Source organism: Pelecanus crispus, chromosome 4 (assembly GCF_030463565.1).
Source record: "Pelecanus crispus isolate bPelCri1 chromosome 4, bPelCri1.pri, whole genome shotgun sequence".
NCBI classification, from domain to species: domain Eukaryota; kingdom Metazoa; phylum Chordata; class Aves; order Pelecaniformes; family Pelecanidae; genus Pelecanus; species Pelecanus crispus.
The window spans coordinates 12,849,364-12,871,835 of NC_134646.1; positions in this window are offsets into that span (position 1 = coordinate 12,849,364).

The window sequence follows — 22,472 nt, forward strand, 5'->3', positions numbered from 1 at the left end:
TGTGCAGAAGCAGAACAAAACTCCAAACCTGAGATTCTTATGACAAATAGAAGAGCCTTTCAAAAAATTCTCCAGGTCAACAAACCTAAGCTATTTCATACTTGTTTGAGGATCTAGATGAAGACTTGAAAGCCTTTCTGCACACTACTTTGCTGTCTTCCCTTTTACACCTGTCTCTCACCGTATACTTATCTGGGGATTTTTTTACATTGTCTTTTTTTTCTAGGTTAAACAGAGCAGAAGTGAAGGAGTAGTCTGAGAGTTTCTTAGATGCTAAGCTTGTGAACAGTTCAGGAGGTGACTGAAGATGTAGTATACTCTGGTGCAAAGAAAGTGAAAAAAAATCACACATACTATGAAGCTTCTAAAAAAAAGCACCTGGACAACACAGAATTGTGTGCAGTGTTTCTAATGGAAGTCAGCATAGAGCAAACAAACAGAAATAATCTGTCTCTATGAACTTATAGCCAATACAACACCTGTTATTTGTCTGTAACTGTAAAGCAAATACAATCCTGACATTTCCACTTTCAACTCTAATTCCCCTCTTGCAATACATGGTAGCAGAAACAGAGAACAAGCCTTCATACTTTTGTCTATGGAGCCTTTACTGGGATAACAGCTGCCACCGTGCTGACCTAGTGGCTTCCAAACTGACTCTTGAATCTTTTGTCTCTTTTTATCCCAGAAGAAAGTAGTCCAATTATGCTTTTTTTTTTTTTTTAAAGGAGGTTATTTTTTGCTAAAAGTTTCTAGCTTAAGGACGTGCAAGGAATGCAAATGCATTGTTTAAATGTAATTACCTTTCTTCTTTTTTATCTCAGAACTGACCTTAACGCAGAATTTCAGCTCAGTGAAGATGATGTTTTGGAAGGGAAAAGAAAGTATTCTGAAACAGGACAAAACAGTTAAACCCTCACAATTTCTTATTGGAGTGGAAATCTTAAGTAGGTAAATAACAAAGTCAACAAGATCCCCAAAATCAGGAGCCAGATAAGCCAGGAGGTGTGCAGTACTGAGACAGCAAGATATTGGGGAGTTTTATAGCATGCTAAGCAAGCTATTGAGGAGTATAGGGAGCAAGGTAGGCTGGTAATAAACTACACAGTAAGGTATGCTGTTCAGCTGACATGCTAATCCCGTTTTTTGTCAAGAGTTCAGACAAACCTCCAGAATACTTCCGTTTGCTTTAGAAAAATACCTTATTTTATAGTTCCATCTCTACCTTTAAATTGTAAAGCCGCCGATGTGTATATCCATACAGATGAGAACATAGTTTCCTAGAGCAAATATAAGCAGATACACCAAAAAATAGCTTGCTCATATCAAAAAGGAATGTTTTCCTGAAGCCCTGAAATAAGATATTTTTTCAGCCCCAGAAAATAATTGTATTTAATTCTCTCTCAAAAAAAACCACCCAAAACCCTGAAAAAAAGCAAAAACACGCCTTAAGAGTGACCCTAGAAGAGGAAGAATTTTAGGGCAAAGAATGCTTTTTTTTGATGTGTACAACAAACAAACACTTTAGCCTTTAAAAAAAAAGAGACTTTGGCTGAAGAAACAAGTTGGCTTGTGTGAATTTCAGTACTGATTATTTTAATACCCTTTTGTTAACCTAATTATATATTGTGAATTCTTCTAGAACTGCCAACCAGTAACCAGAGATGTCAGTGTAAATGTGGAAAAGCAGGGTCAGGCTCTTAGGCCCTTACTGACCCATAAAAGGGAGCATTTAATTATGCAAATGAAATTAAAATGAAAGCAGACACACGAACCCACACTATCTTTACAAAAATGTGATGTTATATTTTTTCACTGATTGTGAGCCTGAATAATAAACTCAAGAGTTTGTTGACCTATCACCTATATTTTCTGTAACTTAGGAAATAACAGCTGGCCACCACAGCATCCTTTTGTCTTAAGTATTAGGACTAACAATTTAATATGGACGATGTCAGTGCTTGGCTACAGCAAAATAGGAAAGTATTTTGCTCGCTCAGTAATGGACCTTTGGAAGGGTACTAAGTAAATAAAATTGAAGTAGAAAAATATTGTCTTTTATTCTTAAGGAAATGGATTTTTTTTTTTTTTTTTTCCCCACAAGGTGCCCACGAGAGGAAGATGAGAGTCATTTAATCCTTAAACACAACATGGCCTTGAAACCATGTTACAACAGACATAAATATACAATGCTGAGGTGAGTCTCTGTGTACCTTAACACTTTGCCATACATCCCAATACAGGGCTTACACAGATAAAGAAGCCTGAGGCCCTTCACTTGACAAAAACATCACAATGAAGCAGCGTGGACTTTTGTTGAGAGAACCTGGCTTAATAGCCACAAAAGATTAAATTGAAACCTGTGTATAACTAAGAGCAGCAAGAATCCCAGATGAGCTCATTTTCCACTAAGATGATGTTTACACAGTCTTCCTAAAGAGCAGGGACAGGCAGCAAAGCACACTGAAGTTCTCCAGTGTAAGCAAAAGGGACATGCTACTTGATGATACTGTCAGATCATAAAAGGCAAAGTACACAGATCACTGTAAACTAGAATAGAGAGTGCACCTAAGCTTCATTCCAGGCATCACTTTTCTGTGGAGGTGCCAGTAGAAGACAAAGTCTCGCAACGGTACTGCTGATAGTTTCATACTGAGAGTTGTAAAACTGGTGTAATTGCAACATGAACTGAACTATTGTAATCAGTTCAGAGCCAGTCTCAGTCTCATATACGAAATTTCAGATAACTTTGAAATTAGGTTTTGATAACAAGATGGAAAAAAAAAAACCAAGCCAAATTCTTTTGTGGCATCTGTGGAGGCTTACAGGGTCCACAAGAGGAAATAATACAAATTACTTATGTTGTTAGAAAAATCAGTTTCAAAGTACTTCTAAAGATTATTTTTTTAAATGTTTTACAGCAAAAATTAAACAATTCATCTCAGCTAACTTTAGGGTTCTATAATACAGATTACAGACACTAAGTTAGCAATTTTGTATTTTCTTTGTGGCCAAATGGCAAGAAATAGCCACTTTCAAGATGCAATTAATTTAGGCTCTTTTAGATACCTACTTCAGGATGCAAATAATTACCTTAGATGATACTGATTAAACTCCACTGATTACAACAGACACTTGGAATGATTAGCTTACAGACAGATACCATCAGAGATCAAGACATGTAAGAAATCTTACGAGAAGGCAGAGGAAGGAGTTTGAATCTAAATCAGAACGAATCAAATTAAAATTTGGTGCGTGGAATGAAAAATACGACTCTTACCCAGCTGACTTTCACTGCATGTCCATGTGCTGCCTTCCCAGAAGGGTGCTCGGGGGTAGGTGGGGTAGCTGTGGCTGCCAGCGGGCTGCTGCGGGACAGGCGGGAGGTACGGCCTTGCGCTGGGCGCTGCACGCCGGAGCTGCAGTTCCTTCGAGGGAATGCGACAATTCATCTCCGCCCTTGAACAGCTTTTTGGACCACTGCACCATTGGTTAAAAGAGAATGGCTGCTGTCATTGCTTTCTTTTTAGGACATGTTTTTAGATCCCAGCTAAACAACAAATTCCCGCTTGTGTGGTGATATTTACCAGACCCCAGAAATTAGAGGTTTTGGTACTAATACAACATACCTAAAACTTAGACACGTCTAAATTATTTTTCAGATTTGACCCGAAGTTTCAGCTCTAATATTGTCATCCAGATATATATTCCACATAAGGATGTAAAATCCTGAGTGGGGGAGATTTCCTCAGTAGATGAGACTGCAGAATCAAAATTTAATATATGAAGGTCAGATTGTACTGTAAAACAAAATACCTTCACTTTGACCAGAGTTCACTCTCAGTCTACAACATGTGGGTGTGACCACATTGTTTTTACCACATGCTTTTGTCCTGTTCATTTATTATCTGAAATTGGTTAGATGTAGTAATTGTGAGTGAAAAAGTGAAGTAAGCCTTTGAAAGCAGGATCCTAGTATCACGTAGCATGTGCAGAATTAATCCCCTAGCATTCATATCATTAAATTTGCATTAATACACTATTTGCTGGTAATTGGCACCTAAGAAATACCTAAGTAGAAATCAAGTTTATTTTTATTTGTTAAGGCATTTAACTTACCATATAACTGGTTCTAATTTTCATGGTCACTGTGAGTTTCTTAATCCTTTAAGCAGGTATTGTTATTTATTAATAATTTACTTTCCTATCATTAAGCTTTAAAAATCCCCATCAGTTATGAAGCTAAATGATGCAAAGTTGTTCCGTCATTGATGTAAACTTACAGCATATTTCATGTTCGATATATTTTCTAGCATTAGGTGCATCATTTTTAGACAACTGGTTGCTGGGTAATCATCATTTCTCTGATATTTTTCAAGCAAGCAGAGGAATTTCTAAAGCAGTTTCAGAAAGAAGAAATGAGGTTTGTTGGCAGAGGCAATATCTTTTATTAGACCAGCTGTTATAATGGGGAACAATCAGGCAAGCTTTCTAGCACACAGTCATGTAATCAATTCTTTTTGAAAAACCTGCATAAGCACAAAAGAAGAGTAGAAATTGAAATCTTATTTTCACAGCTCATGTGTGGATTAGCAAGAGTGTAATTTTGAAACAGAACAACTTTGAAAGATATATCTTCAATTTGCAGATTTAAGTATCTATGAATAATAAAATTTTTTTTTTAGAATAAGGCATTACTTTCTGTTAGTGTACTGCCAGTAACATCATGGGAGGTATCCAAATTTTCAAGTCCTAAAATTAATACCTTTTATAGATATTTCATGTATCTTACATAACTTATAGAAAGCACAAGATATATAGTTCTTTTATGTGCATGCAGAAACAAATTTCAGCATCACCAGAAACAGAACTTTCAATAAAAGCAAATAAAGACATCTGTGTGCACACAATAGCCACTTAATCATTTTCTATATAGAGTCTTCATATGTATATGACAAATGAGTAATTAAGGCATTTATATTCCATACAAAGAGCCATGCAGAGGTCCTATGAAAGCACATCCACATGACAGATTCTATATAGTGGCAGAAGCTTGATGCGTACAGCAGTTTTAGCTGCTTAACAAAGCACTGCATCTAAACTTAGTAGCTCTGCCTCACTAGGCAGCCATTTTTTTTGGTGGTTCTAGAGCACGCTCACCTGGAAACAGCTCAGAGGCCTCAGCATTTAGTGCAGCTCTGACATGCCACAGTTATTCAAATGAATAAGTAAGGGAGCAAGAAAAAGCACAACTGTCCACTGAAGTATGGACATTTGGCTCAACAATGCTTCGCCCTTCAGCATTAAACCACGGAAACACAAATATTTCTAAACAAGGAAAAAAAGAATTATGTGCAAGTAATACAGGAGACTCTAAGAATTTAAGGGCAAAACATAACGTTACAATGAACGTAAAAATTAAAGAAGAATACAAGTCTTATGAGGAGCGGCTGAGGGAACTGGGATTGTTTAGCCTAGAGAAGAAGAGGCTGAGGGGAGACCTTATCGCTCTCTACAACTACCTGAAAGGAGGTTGTAGTGAGGTGCGTGTCAGTCTCTTCTCCCAAGTAACAAGTGATAGGATGAGAGTGAATTGCAGCTCAAGCTGCACAAGGGGAGGTTTAGATTGGATATTAGGAAAAATTTCTTCACGGAAAGGGTAGTCAAGCATTGGAACAGGCTGCCCAGAGAGGTGGTGGAGTCACCATCCCTGGAAGTGTTCAAAAAATGGGTAGACGTGCTACTCTGGGACATGGTTTAGTGGGCATGGTGGTGTTGGGTTGATGGTTGGACTGATGATCTTGGAGATCCTTTTGAACCTTGGTGATTCCTGGTTTTTACTTTCATTGAAAAATAATCCAGCCACCAAGCCAGGAAACATGAAATTGCTACTCTACCCTTAATTAGTTTGGTGGTGGACTTGGTAGTGTTAGGTTCATGGTTGGACTGGATGATCCTAAAGGTCTTTTCCAACCTAAACAATTCTATGATTCTATGGTTCAGAATTAAGGTAGGCCTAAATATGCTGATACTAGCTTCAACATGAAAACCAGAGCTAAACATAGCAACTTTTTACTAAATACTACTTTAACTGTACTTTTTTGTGGAGTCATGGAAGAGCCATGTGATTACAATATTAGCTTCAGTTTCCCAGATCGAACTAATTTTAAGACAATATTTCTAATTTTTCTGTCTGAACAGAACCACCACAAGAAACTTCTCTGTTCTCTCTATAAATGATACCTACAACAATTTGAACAAAAAAACCTCCCAAAAGCAGGACTAAATCCCAGATAGCTTTATCTCCAATATCATACTCTAATCCAATAAACATCTGCAGACCCAATGGGCAAGGTTCATCTTCTTATGACTGGTCTACTGAGAGGGTGAGTCATTCAGGTTGCAATACAAGCAGTAGATTCATTTATACTCTTTTCCATAAAAGAATGACAGCATATCACATAAAATTATCAGATAGCAAATTCAAAAGGAGCTAAAGAAAGCACATCTTCAAACAGTGTGCAATTAATCTTACAAGTCCTTGCCATAGGATTTTGTGATCATTTAAAGTTTACAGAGGTTGAAGAAAGTTACTACAAATAAACCAAGGGCTGCTAAACACAGGGAGCTATCTGTGGCTGAGCATGTCCCTGAACTGCACTTTGCTGGAGGATGGGAGGATACCAGGGGAAAGGGGCACCACCAGTTTGTCTTGTTCATTCTTTCCTAAGCATTTGCATTTCTTAAAAAAAAAAACAACCCAACCCACCACCACCACCAAACCAAACCACCAAAAAAAAACCCCAGTAGCAAACAAGCAAAAAAATACCAAACCAACTGCATATTTCTACCAGTAAATAGCACTGAAGAACCAAAAAATGCACCAGTATTTTTCTCCCACTAGTTCATGTTAGTCTTCCATAAACACAGGTATGAGCATTCAGAGACACCTAAATTCTAGTCAGTAGTTGTAACTACTAAACTACAAATTACACAAAATCTGGTTGCCTTTCACCAGTAAAAGTAAGTTCATATGAAAAAGCATGCATTAATTGCATAGTGCCCAGGAAGAAATGAAGTAAACATTCAAGAGAGCAACAATTCAGCTTGGCTTTTTCTGTCCTTAAGGCTCATCACAGGATTTAGAATCTATGAAATTTGCCTTGCTTTCAAGAAAAGAATAAAAATATGCAGAAAGACCTTAGAAGTTTCCTTCACCTCAAACTTTTGTAAGCATTTATTTTTATTTAAATTAGTGTTATTAAGTGGAGAATAACATCACTTACATGTAGATGTAAGTCTTGGGAATAAGGCCTACTGGAGAGACAAAGGGACCTAGTGCTGACTAGGAAAAATCCACTGCATTAAAATTCCATTCCCAACACTCACATTGTTAAAACGAATTATTAGTGCTGAACAACTAAGATCTTTCTTTCTAGCACAAATCCTAAACCTTTTTCTCTAAAAATTCAGTTTTAGAGCTTAGCTGAGACATTGTGGTTTCACTACAAATCATCAGATAAGGTATTAGAGAGCTGGTCTGAGAAATAGAAAGTTTGTAGCCCAGTGAATACAGTTTTGCCATCAGTAGTAAAAAACCACCCATTTGTACTGACCTGATCGTAGTATCTAAAGTTGTCTGAGCTTGCCTTAGGCAGGCTGATTTTAGCTTGTTTTAGCAGGGATAGCAAAGTGACTGCCGCTAACTCGTTCTAGGTTGGTCCCGTAAATACCAAATACAGTCAGCAGAGGTCTAACAAACCTACGCAGCCACAGAGTAACTAACAGCAGCCCTTTATGTTGGCTGGCACTGGGGGAGGCTGCTGTGATACTTTGTCTAATAGGTAACTGGTGAAGAGAGCCAAACTTCAGCTGGGAACCGCTGAAAGAAAGTAAACAGAGCGTGCTAGAAAACCGAAACAGACCCTCAAGCAGACTCCAATCTGACGAGGAAGAAGCCTTTTAGTGTGAGCTGTGCTTCTCCTGGGGTGGGACTTGGATTGCTGACGATGGCCTGCCACCTTCTCCCCCGCCACGCACTTCTCCTGCAGGACAGCTGAAAGCTGAAGGACCCGGGGGAGTCTTGGGTGGTCAGCATAACACCAGGGAAAAGGGACAGATTTGAGGACCTGAGTGTACATACTGGTCTTAATTGTGTTCTTAGTTGTGTTGCAGCTGGACTAATAAGAGCAATAGGTGGCTGAAGATACAGATCTGAAGATACAGATATTTATTAGATCATTTCAGCATTAATTTAACTAAGAAGTTGTTCTTGACTTGATATTTAAGCTGTGTTTCCTTTTGCCTATAACGAGATCTTGAATGTAACAAATTCATCAATCTTATTTCACCACTGTAATCTTGTTTGTTTTCAGCTTTTTGTTCCGTGAAACAAGAATAATCATAATTAGAAAAGGGAACAAATAGGACAAATACTAGCCTTTGTAGCCGCTGAAATAGAAGTGGCTTTTTACTAAAGTTGCAAACAAAATAGGTGGAGTTAGTTCATATATGAACTGAAAAAAGAATTTTACTTTCCTTCAAGTCTTTCTCTTTTCCAGACACAAGCTCTTTAGTTCCTTGTCTTTGCTTTCTCTAGGTTTTGTGCCATTTAGTTATTGTATTTGACAATGGATTATAGCTGTATGAAGCATGCTACTGAGGAGCTCAAGTGACAACACATTTTTTTTGAGTCAGAATCGTTACCACTCCTGATTCCAGTTGGTCTGTTTGATTCAGGTTCAAAATAAACACACAATCTCAAAGTAAAAGAAATCATAATAACGTATTTTAAAGGTACTCAGTCCGACATTTGAAAGTACTGTTCAGTTTCTGTCCTAACTTTATCCAAGAAACTAAAAAATATAAAAATATAAATTAATTGAGTCTGATAATAAGGTATAGATCAGAAGTAGTAATTACTTTTATAACTAAAAGTAGGTGATTTTCAATTTTTTTTTTTTTTCTTCCAGTAGAAGGCATCCCTACTTTCTAATGCTCTGTGGGCTCAATCTTGAAAAGATACACTCATTTAAGTATTTTTGTTTTACTTACTCTTGGATAATAGGAAATTATGACAAATAATTTGTCGTTACAAAGCAGAAGAAGGTAGTCAGAGGAAGAAGAAGTAAGGTTTCCAAACACTGTACTGATAAAGATAAAATTAATTCAGGTTATCAAAATTGTATAGGAATAACACATCCATTTAGTTACTTAGCAAGTTTTCTCATCTGAAATGTAACGTAGGTAATTAGTTGAGAAAGCAGGGTGTTGTATTATCTATGTCATTGCATCATGGCATAACAATTTAGTATTGCAGCTTTGACAAACGTTACAAGAAAGAGTTCCATAACACCATTTTTTAAAAATGTAATCCTAAAGAAGGTATGTGAGAGGAAAAGCAAGGGAGGGGGTTTTTTAGTTATTTCATCTCTTACATAATACATTTTACTATATATCTTTCTATAAAGGAGCAATTTGGCACATGTAGATACATGGGCTCAGTGGGAAATTCTAGATTTTGAATTTCATTAAAAAAAAAAAAAAGACTGTATATTTTTAGGAGTCCTGAGCAGTCAACAACTACTTCTGCAACACTCAAATCATACACTTTTCTAAATATATAAAAATTGTGAATTCATAAATTGTAAACAAATATGTCATTCTCTTATAGCTCATTTAGTGAGCAGAACTACTGTAAATCAGTAAAAAAATTGTACTCTGACTGATATTTCAGATCATTCTGTCCCTGCATTCTTATAAATTGGGCTAAGGAACACTTAGATACTCTAACGAGGTTGGTATGATAGACGTTGTCAACAGATGCCCACCAGGTTAAACTCCAGGCAAAATAAAGTTAAAACTGCCATTTCCTTCTAAAATCAAGCCTCAGTAGACAGAGAAACCTCATGGCTACTGCCTATATATTTGAGTTCCAATATTCATCTTATTTGTAAGATGAGCACCCTTACTGAAAGGCTATGGGCTGATTACCAGGAGAGAAGGAATAAGTTGATGCCCTTAAAGTTATTCTACTGTACACAAGTTAATTCAATCTCCAGTGGGTGAAAGAGGGAGTATAAACAAAACTGGTCATGGAATTTCTCTAATGGGGTGGGAGGAAAGGCTGTCTTCAGGTCCCTAAAACGATGAAGATTTGCATTTTACCCACTGAGTAAAATTGTTTACAGCAGAAATATATTGTACAATGGTAAGAATTTTACCTAGATTTCCATTATAATAAAATGTAAGCGTAATGTAAAAAGTAGAATTCCCCTGGAGTTTTTACACAGAAATTGGAAAGAAGCTAAAGCCGCTCCTTGGAGCTCATTTACTGCCTCTCTCAACTGCAAATGCACATAATGGTTCATAGCCAATGTTTCAGTTCTAACCCAGTTCTGAAAAGTTAGCAACTGGTAATAGGTGGCATAATAAAATTTAGTTACTTAGAAGGCCAGAGAAATTTGATAATTTAACTATGCGATGCAGCTTCAACTGGTAAACTACTGTTTACTCTGTAGCTTTTGGAAATCTTTCTTTTTTCATGATACATCTCTTTGTTTACTGCATGTTATTTTCCAGGTGCAGTTTCTCACAGAGAAGCAGTAAGCATTTCCTAGAAAAGGTTTTCTTGCATCATACCAATGAAAAGAAATTGAGACTATCTCCATCGTATACTGGAGGACGAAATCCCAGTGTGTGGGTACGCCCAACCCAAACACTGAGAGAAGGGTCCTGGCTAGATTATGCCTTGAATCTCTTTCAAACTGCATGACAGACCTGGAAAAGAAACAAAACCTTCTGTATCTTTCAAATAGTAACCACAGTTCTGAGGAAGAGTGGTTGATTGTCTAGTTGTCACATGGAGTTAGGATGTACATAGAATCATAGAATCATTTAGGTTGGAAGAGACCTCTAAGATTAAGTCCAACTGTATACCTAACGCTGCCAAGTCCACCACTAAACCGTGTCCCTAATTACCACATCTACACGTAATAGACCAAAACACATACACCCAGATCTGGGAATTTACCACAGTGCTCCTGAGTCCTGCATTTAGAATAGGTGCCAAATAAACTCCAAGTGAACTCTGCTGATGATTTCATTCCAGTTAGTAATACTGTAATCTTATTGTTATAGCTTACTGTCAAATGTATTCCATTTCTTCTAACACAGTGAATAGTGCCAAGCTCAATTCAACAGATTATATGAGCCTCAAAATAAGGATGTGCAATGTATCTCCAATGAGGTCAAATTATTTGAATATCTCTGAAAAGGAGCAAGCGTTTCAGCTGCATTTCTCACATTCTCAGCAGTAGTTTTCTCCTTTATTGCCAGTTTATGTCAAAGACATATGGTTTAGAAGAAGTGGCTCCCTTAAGAATACTTTTGCTTTCAATAAGAATTAGCACTCCATTTCTTCTCCAAACTCTTTCAAGGCTTTGATGTCTTAGCTGAGACACAGCATTCTTTCATCTTGACATTCAGTGAAGGAAAGCATGTTTTTATTTATTTATTTAAATATATTTAGAAATAGCTTAAGTTAATTTAATTAGTTGTCATTTCTGTCTTGACATTCATACTCCAAAGGTCATATTTTCCCAGCTGTAGTGGCATGTATATTTTTTAAATTAAAAATAAAATTAAACAAGAAAATCTCCTCTCTTTTGAGATTGTCATTTGCAGATATATTCTCCATTTTAAAATGCATAAAAGATGCAAAAGAAAACTTAGTCCCTCCAGTAGGTTCAGTCAGCAGTACTGGCTGCAAAGATTTATTCTTCATCATCTGAATTTCAGGCATGCAGCCCCAATACAGTTGAAAAGGGGAGGTTTATAACCCAACTTAGCTAATGGAGATAGATCTATCTTAGAACCTAACATCACTGCGTTCCAGCTCTCTCAATATCATCAGCCTCTGTTCCTGATGTGGTCTCTGTGCAACAAGGTAGGAAGTAGAGCTCTATGGAATGTTTGATAGTAGTAATTCTGCTGCAAATGTCTAGAATATATACAGTACTTAGTGTACAGCACCTGCTTCTTTAGCATATTTTTTCTTTCTACACAGTAGTGGACTGTCTACCTAAATATGAAACAAAATGCTTTCCAGAGTTGGTATTACCAGGTTCAACTTCAATATAGTCTACAGTTGCACGGTAATGTCATTTTAATACTATATTTAACTATAACATAATCGTTTGCTTACAACAGGGAGATCCAGTGTATTGAAACACTGTACCTCAGTGATTCACAGTTTTAAGCAACTCTGAAAATTATCACCGAAAATGTTCAACATTAGGTGTCAAAAATCATTTTAGTAGTATATATAAGTGGCCTGGTTTTGAGAGGAGAAAACATGATGCTCGGTGTTTTAGTCAAATCAGTTGTCCAGATATCTAAACAAGGACATATAATGATAGTCTTCCAATTTAAAGATGTTTTACAATTATATATGTTGCATTTGGCACTGAAAATATTGTCTGCTGTTGTTCATCATGCACAGAAAAGAAAGGAATTAATCTTCTAAAATTTCAATTGCTTACAATTTAAAGATCTAAAGTGCTTAAAATTTCAAGATCTGTGGTGGTTTGACCCTGGCTGGATGCCAAGTGCCCACCAAAGCCACTCTATCACTCCCCTTCCTAGGTGGACAGGGGAGAGAAAATATAATGGAAAAGCTCATGGATTGAGATAAGGACAGAGAGATCACTCACCAGTTACCATCACGGTCCCTCCCCCGGGGTGCAGCCCTTCGGGAGCAGCCTGCTCCAGCGTGGGTCCCCCGCGGGGTCCCCAGCCCTGCCACCAAACCTGCTCCAGCCTGGGCTCCTCTCCCCACGGGGCCACAGGCCCTGCCAGGAGCCTGCTCCAGCGCGGGCTTCCCACGGGGTCACAGCCTCCTTGGGGCACATCCCCCTGCTCCGGCGTGGGCTCCTCCCCGGGTGCAGGGGGATCTCTGCTCCCCCGGGGGCCTCCGTGGGTGCAGGGGCACAGCTGCCTCCATGGGCTGCACCAGGGGTGCGGGGGAATCTCTGCTCCGGCGCCTGGAGCACCTCCTGCCCTCCTTCGGCACTGACCTGGGCGTCTGCAGAGTCCTTCCTCTCACGTAGTCTCACTCCTCTCTCCAGCTGCTGTTGTGCAGTTTTCCCCCTTCTTAAACATGTTATCCCAGAGGCGCTGCCACCATCGCTGATGGGCTCAGGCTTGGCCAGCAGCGGGTCCCTCTTGGAGCCGGCTGGCGTTGGCTCTATCGGCCATAGGGGAAGCTTCTGGCAGCTTCTCACAGAAGCCACCCCTGTAGCCCCCCCGCTGCCAAAACCTTGCCAGACAAACCCAAGACAAGATCTTATATTTCAAATATTTTATGCATATTCCCAGGGATTCCTTGTAAAAGAAGCTAAAATCTTGAGCTAAAATTTTTCATGCTAAGTTTGTGAAGTAATTTAAAAAACACATTTGAAATCTCATCTTGGAGCTAGTTCACATAATTTTCTCCTAATATAGATTCCTTCCTCCTTTTAACAGAAATTCAATATTCTTATGAGCAGAGCCCTATTAAGGACTCCTTTCAGTGCAGTTTAATTTTCAGTAACCCAAGAAATATTCACCAGTGTTGTCACTGCAAACCACCAAATCCAGCTGCAAATGAATGAATCAATACCATTCAGCAAGAACCCCAGTGTCCTACCTTGAATAGAGGTTTATCAATTTATTCCATATTTTATCATCTCCCATTTCCGAGTATAGCATTCCATCTATGTTTAATCAAAAAATTAAATTACCATTTTAATAGATTGAGGTATTATATCTGAGAGTGTGCAAAGATAAAAGCAATGAACAGCTCTTTTAGATCCATTTTAGATCTATGCAACTCATTTTGGATCATTAAAAAGTGAAGGAATCAATTACAACCAGCAAAATCAGTATGTGACAGTTTATGAAAATGCAATGAAACATCCAGGGTAGATAGGAAGCTGAGTTAATAATTGACCATACCGCATCATAAAGTGTTAGTTGGAGCCTTGCAGATCTACTTTTGTAAAGCAAATACCTTGTAAAAACATGATTATTAGTTCCAGTTTTTATTATAGTTCATTCATTACAAAAGAAACAATCTCAAATTAAGGTCAAAATACTGTTACTTCACTGAAACATAATAATTTTCTTTTTATACCCGTCACTGGCAACCATAGACACAATCATTTGAAAGACACCTTACCATAAAAAAATGCCCTAAACCAGTAATGTAATCTAGAGACAGATTTGTGCTGAAAATCAGAATATCATCTCCCAAGACCTCTTAACCTGCCTCTATCATAACTACAAATCTGTTGCATGTCCAAATGAAGAAACAGAAAGGATAATATACCAGACACGAACAGGCCTGGAGAAAGATGAGAAAAGATAGAAAACAACATTTGTGACACAACCACTTGCATGCATCTGAGAAAACATTTTACATTTTATGGTTGGACTGTACCTCTTCTTAGTGTTAACAACATCAGTTTTGTTACCGGAAACATTTGTTATTTTTTTTAATTTGAATTTTATGTTTATATTAAATGGTAGAAACTATTTATGGGAATAAACAAAAGATCAGCCCTTAGCATAGCTTGTCCACGATCTCAGTGAAGACTTGGCATTTTCTTAGAGGCAGCACTGACATATAAACTAGAATGAAGTCCTCACATTCTTATGTCCTTCTCCCACAGAACACCTTTGTCTTGCCAGAAAATACAAAATACCTTCCTCACTTCCTTCTTCATTTCTTCTCTTGCATAAATAATTTCTGACAGTGATGATAAGTGTTTGTATCATGAAGAGAATCTGACCGCAGGTATTTCTTACAGTGGATTTTCAATCATTAAGCCACATTTTATCAACAATTTCCATGTTTCTGCCTGTGATCCAATTCACTTTCAGGACATGCAGAGAGCCCTAGGTCCTCTACCCTATGTATTCCTGATCTGTCAGCACTAGATAACATATGCATTCATGTGAGTGACATTGATACCTGTTGGCATCTTTCCAAATAATTTTAGGTTCTCAAATTCTGATCACACTGACTGATCTGTGGACATTCAGCTTTTGCATGAGTGGCTGTTTTCAGTACTACATCAAGACGACTGACAGCCTTGCTGCTTGTCATCGTGCAGTACAGTAGCTGACTGCCCCTGGATAAGGTGACCTGAGGCTTCCCAGTTTGACTAAGCTAATGTCTGGTCCTGTTTGTTTTTTCAGGATTTTCCTACTGCCATGATAAGGTTTACCGGGATACAAAAATGTCCTTGGTTTTATTCTCCCTCAGCCAGTGTGTGTCACCTTGTTTTATTGACTGAAATCTTGTCATATCTGTACAAGCTTGTCTCCATACATCCGTAGCTCTGATCTCCGTAGCTAATCTCAGGTGCAGGTTTTTCCTGTAAACTCAGATTAGTTAGTGGTATTATTTCCAGTTTACAACAGTGCAGTTAAATCAGAATCTGACTTCATGACTGCATTGAACTGCAGAATTTAAAAATAAAACCACACCAAAAGGTATCTGGATAAGATAAGGAAATTATTAAACAAAATGGTTTTATGCATACTGTTTGCAATGGTCACCTCTTCTGAAGCTGAACATCTAAAGCTGAACATACTATGTACAAAGATTTCTGGAGCGCATGTATTGCTGGAGTAGCAAACAGAAAGTTCAAGATGACATTAATTGTAAAGCCCACAGCTTGCCTATCACCTGCTCTGTCCTCCCTGCTCCCTTAATCTGTCCAAACCATAGGGCTGGAGGATGACATTCTACCTTTAGCCTGGAAATACATCTTTTCTCCTTGATTTCTCTTTGAAACTAAGACTGAATCAGTCCATGTTTAAACTGCTATGGACCTCCTCATAGCAAAGAAAGAAGGCAGAAAACCCCATCACTGTTGTTCTTGCCTCTGTGTTCTTTTTTATTCAATTTAATAAGAAGTACTTTGAAATGGCTTTTTCTTTATTTTCCATTTCTATTTTTTCATTTGTAAATTTAAGCAAGTATTTTACATCTCTCTTCTTTCACAATGACAAGACTTTGACAGTAATTGCTAAGACTATATGATTCATCATATTTAACTATGGTCCCCCCGAGTATCCAGAATAAGATTTTGCACAAGCTATTTTCAACTTTGAGTGGTCAGTGAAGAGACAGTGCAGTCAAGATTTTCTAGAATATACAGCCTACACAGCCAGATTTTCTGATGTTATTTCATTGTACAGAGTGCAGCTCAAGGATGCTGCCTATATAAAGTACACTTCTGCAGCATTCCTTAGGCAGTGCTGTCCCAGAGTAGCCTGAAGATCTTAACATGTATGCTAATCTGTATCAATCAGTACTAAAACCAGAAAAGTATTCAAGCTTACCCTTTTTACCACCTTTCCCCAACCACTTTGGCAAGAAGAATAGTGCACAGCATATTAATTCGTGCATTGCTTCTGTGCCATTCCTGCACAGGAGCCATCTTTGTTGCAATGTTTACACAACTTTTCTAGCAAAGTCCATTTATGCTTTAATGCCATAGAAATTATTTTACTTCCACTTAACCCTGGGTGTGTCATACAAAAATAAAATGTTTACAGAGTACCAGCCTGCTGAAATGAGGATAGGAATCCACATTGCCAAACTAATTGTTAAAAAAAAAATAATAGTATTTTCAATTACCTGCTTTGGTACAAGTGATTGTAAAACATTAATCCCGTGAAAGACAAATCTGTTACAGCTGGCAACTGGCCTTGCAAGTTGGAATGGCTGTTGGTCACCTTGCTCCCAACTGGCTACCTCTATTACATTAAAATGCAACTGTCTGTAAGAGGCAGCATCCCCCAGTTTTCTACAGAAAAAAACCCAAATATCATAATGCATTTTTCTGAAGTATCCAGTGACAACTTGGACAATTCTTATTTTAACAAAACATGTTGGGTTTAGAATCTGACTGCCTGCTTGTGGACATACATGGAAAATTGGAAGAAATGGAAATTTAAGAGTGCTAATATAGTTGACCTGAGCATTGTGCATGTAAACTTGATGTATGTGTTTGTGTAATTCTATATAGATACACAGATATATGTGGGAGGGGGTTACTTAGGTAGATGCTTACTTGTTTATTTACCCACTTTCCCAGTTCTAGAGTATGATATAATGGGACACAGCATCTCGCATAAGAAGAAGTGACTTAAAATTGTTTTGCTTTTACATTAGCTGCCAACACTTCTGACAGTTATTGAGTTATCAGTGGGCTGTTCTATGGGCTGTTCTGTCTATGCTCTTTATATTGTGATGTTTACTGGGTATAAAATACATACTGGGTACACATCTTACTATTAAGATACATTTATCACAGCTGGTAGTTCTTTGAGTTGTAGGGTCTAGGATTGTGAAGTGATTCTCTTCCAGCTCTTTTGTTGCATTAATAAGTAAAGAATGATTACTCATTCAGAATACGTTTCCTATAGTACTATGTAGGGCTGGCACTTCATTGGAGGTAGGATGGGCTGATTTTATCTTTCAATAATACCTTTAGAGTCAAAAAACACGGTTAGTGAAATATAAGTTATATTGCGTTGTTTCTTCAGGGAAAAGTAAAATCAAGGAGAAAGGTTAAAGGTCACAGAAAGAAGCTGTAGAACTGTGGCCTTAAAATAGATATGCAGAATTTGGAGACTGACTAGGGAGGCTGTAACCATATGTTTTGTGCAGTTTCTGGAGAAAAGGAAACAGAAGCTATGGGTGTAATTACCCACTTTTGACAGAAGTATTTAACTTCGACAAGTTATTCTTTCTCACAGATAATATAATAAAGCCCGATGTACTACTCAAATAATGAACAGAATAGCAAATACTATTAGTATAAGATAATTAGTATTCACCAAGATATAAAATTAATAGATTACTTTTTTCATGCCTATGCTTTTTCATGACCCTAACGTAACACAAACAGGTGATGGATGATAGGATACAGTAATATGTATTGTAATTTCCCTTTGTTAAAGAGGGCAAACAATTCCAGAATCTGAAATCTTTCAGAAAAATTTCAGTGGTTTTTTTTGGAGGGTATATTGGGTTTTTTTTGTTTGTTTGTTGTTTTTTTTTAAATATTCTGGAAGCTCCACACACAGGAAAATATACATTATGACTATTTTTTCTCAAAAAAAAAAAATTCTGTGACTTTTTTCTCCGTTATTTTCCCTTTAAGAACAGGTAGAATAATTACTATTGGCTTATTTTTACATACCTCAAATGGGAAGAGAGTTATAACTCACATAAAATTAATACACAATAAAATACACACAATATATCTGGGGATTTTTTTCCACAAAAAAACATGTTTGGGAGGAAAAGTCACAAAAATACATACAATCTTTCAGTCAGTGAAGTTCTTCTCTTTTTTAGAAACCTCAAAATCAGTGTAAAATAACTCTTTTCTACCTCCTTGGATGTCTGTTTGTCAAAAGGCATCCAATACAATTTAGATGGTAGGCATAAAGTAGTAATAGAGTAGAACAGACAATATCTCAGTACCGAACACACATCTGTATCGTGGCTTATATAGGACTCTGTCTTATTACAGCGATATAAAATCCTCACTTCTAAGGGACAAAAGGACACAAACTGTGTAACCTTAAAATTCTAGCCTGTGAAAGATTATTGTCAATCCTGAATGTCAAATCAGGATTACTCTGCCATTTGGGACCCTAGAACCTTAATTTACTTCCCCCCTCCTCCATTTATTTCTTTCTTAAAATTATAGTTCCTTCAGAAGGGTTGGAATGAGGCAAGTCATCACAGAGAAGATGGATAATTGAGAGTCATGCAGATGAAGCAGACAAATATGTAAATTAAATGCAATGTAGCAAATGGATGTCATCGTGAATATGTACAGTCTGAAAGACAAAGGCAGAAAAATGCATAGAAGCTTTCTCCTTGTATGCTGCTTTTAGAATAAAAGTCCCTTGTGGCAGAAGTACTGCACAATTTTGGTCTTCAATAAATATTTATGGGAAGCATTCCTTAGTTCCAGCAGTTTTGTAAGGAACAGCATTTATTTTGTACCACTGACATCCCTTTTGCACTCTGTTATCTTATCTCTCACAGGCCTAATTCCAGCATTTTGTATGGATGAGCAGCTGCTCCAAAGATCAAATTAAAGCATCAAATTTCAGTGGACAGCAGTAAATACAAATGTTACAAAGTAATTCTCCTAGTGTGCCCATTAAAAATTTTAAATGCATGTAAACATTACTAAATTAATTTATTAATAATCATGTTTATCATAACCTACTTGGGATAAAAGCTGAAGGAAGAATAGCAGTGACTGTGTGAGAAAATGTTGAGATGGGCACCACTGTGGCAATAAGGATGAGTCAGAGTCCAAAGAAACTGAGCTTACCTGAAATTTCTGAGACTATATCACTTCCTGCAAATGGCAAAGCAGATATGCTGTGTACGTAGAGCAAGCCTGGAGTTGCCACTTGGGCTATTTCTCACCAGCTGATTGCCTTTCCATATGCACAGTGGCCGTTTCTTCCGAAAGGCTTTATAAGGTGAACACAGAACTGCTGCTTCCCAAATCCTAAAACATAAGAACAGTTGGCACTCAAAGAAACTTGCAGGAGGTAGTTCAAAACAGATCAAAAGAAGTGTTTCTTTACAGTGTAGGTAGTGGTCTGACTTGTATATCCTCCCTAAATAGCATCTCTTTATTATCCCTGTCCAAGGCAGAAAATCAGACTAGACCACTGGCAGATCATTGGCCTGACTCTGTAGGACACTTCTGGTGTGATTACAACCTCTGTTTGCTGGGTTTGCTGATTTTGTGGTGAGGAGCAGTTGGTTGAGCATGGTAGAAAGCTGTGCACCAAAAATGGCACTTCCAGTAGGCTGGGATCCCTTAGGTATGTACACTACATCAAGTGTCTGCACAGGTAAATCCCTGCTTGCCCCAAAGCTTTCTGAAAATGAGGGCTTCATCTATTTTTCTGTGATCTTTAGCATAGTCAGCCATCTTGTCATCTTTATCTAGATTTTATGCCTGTTCTTCCAGTAGGTTCACTAACAGGGTTGTTGGCTGTAGAATATTTCTACTGTTGATTGCCATTATAGTTACATTCATAGCTTTCCCCTGACGAGTCTCTTTACTTAAATATTGTTAAGGGTTATGGCTTCAAGGAAATGATTAGCAACTTCTAGATAGTGAAAGCCTTCCTGTATCTGAGTAATTATGTACAGATCTTGTCTCATTTGGTGTAAGTAACACTCTATCTAATGAGAAGTTTTCCAGTATTTTTACCTTCTGTCGCACTTTCCCCAAAATACAGGATATATAATGAAAATTGTCCTCTTTTTTTTAAACTAAGCAGTTCAGTCTCTTTACCTCCGTAAGCAGCATTTTCCCATTTTTCTTCTCGCTTCTTTTTAGCAGAAACATTTTCACTTTAAGCTTTTGTTTTCTTAAAGTCGAGATACAGCTGAATACTTTCCGTCACAGACTTTTTTGCATACAAAGAAGCAATCATACACTTGTGGGCACAGTTGTCTTGGTTATATTACAGCTCAGGTATACTCTACAGTACAGCTAATACTATCTCCTCTCTCAGACAAATGTTTTCAAACAACTATCTGTTCTCTACTGTCAGTATTAAATCAGGTCTCCACTGTAGCCCTGCAGAGCTGACACAGCAGAGCGGTTGGCTGGATTGCACCCTTCCTGCACACCAGCAATACCAGTTTTCTCTTAGATCCACCTAGGGGATGGGTCAGTCCCAGAATGGGCACCAAGAATAGGTGTAGAACTCAGCTGCCTTTGGCAGCAGCTTGTAGGGGCCAACAGGCCACCTGATTTGCCTGTGCCTAAAGAAAGAGGATTGACTCTTTCAGCCTTGAAAAGCCTTTCTCCCAGCTTGCACAACCCTTTTGCTGTTGCTTCTGAAATACAGCAGGGCTACACACGCTGCAAGTGTATGGAGTCTCTCAGCCATGAGGCTCCTACATTTCTTCCACCCACAGCCTCTTCAGCACCTGAAAAACCTGCTCTCTGATATTTTTCCCCCATGATTTCCTGATGAAGACCCTCAGCTCAGGTCTTTCCCTCTCCCTTGGAAGCAAACTGGAATTTACTCCCTATGCAATGTAGGGATAAGGCAGTAGGAACCCAAGAAGAAAAAAGGTTTGCTTTCTATGAAGCGGAGAAGAAGAGGGAGAGGCAGATTGAAGGAGGAATAAAAAAGGATATGAACACAAAAAACATTTCCAAATGCAGTTACTGTACTGGAAGAGAGAAGAGGCATTGCACACAGTTTAGATGCAGTGTACATAAATCATCTTGCATTATGAAAGATAGGAGTTAGGTACACTTTAGATCTACCCTCTTGTCTTTTCCCTCTGATGAATTTTCCCTCCATCTCTCCCTACATTCAGCAGATTCAGTGCGGCATGTGCTGGAAAAGGAGCTGCTATTTATCAAATTAATCTTGAACATGCTGCATCTCCAGACTGCTTGTGGGTATGTGAAAAAGTACACACAAGTGTCTCACACTTATCTTTTCCCATTTATTCCAATTTGTCCTTAAAGGAGCAATTTCCCTGACAGTTTACCACTCACCAGCAATTCCCAAATAACAGTATCTGAAATATCTTCCCCCCCTTAATGCAAATATAATATAGGATCCTGAATGGCACAGTTTTGTGTTATCCAGTAATTTTAGATAAGCACCAAATGGTTAATAACTGTTGCTACAGAATTTATGGGCAAATCCAATACCATTTTAATCTTCTCTAATTAACCTTGGCGTAACCCAGAATTAGCTTCTGATTTACTGTGGCTTACTGAATGCTTTGGGGTAGAATAAGTGGCAAAGAGATCACAACATTAACGTACATTTTAGTCTCCGAGTTGAATGAACATTTATGACTTTAATTCTCATGTTATTTACTTCAGTTTTAAACTGACACATGTCCATTATGGCCACAGTTGTCTTAATCCACAGCAAATTTAGCTAGAAGGAAAACCAGGCCTGCAATGCTGAGTTAAACAATCCAACACTTGCACTGTATAGACTTTGCACTTTCTTTCAGAGATAGGTGGGTTATTTCCAATACCTGCCGATCTCTACTTTTAATCAGATCTCATTTCTGTACAATTATCATTTCAGGCTTCTGTTGATTGCTTTTGCTAGGCATAATGACTAGAAAGAAACACTATCTCATTGTGCAGAATATTGGATTGGTTGGTGTAATAGACTCAGTTCTATTTTTTGCCTTGCTCTTTGAAAAGTTAATTTTCTCTTTCATCAAATAACTAGCAGACTACTAATAGCATATAAGGTTTTAGAGGGATTTGCATTAAAGAATGCAGCTGAGTGCCTTATCTACTCTTGGAACCAGAGTGACATATGGATGCTCTTTTACTACTGAATACCTAAGGTAAAGTTTAACACTTGCTGCAAAC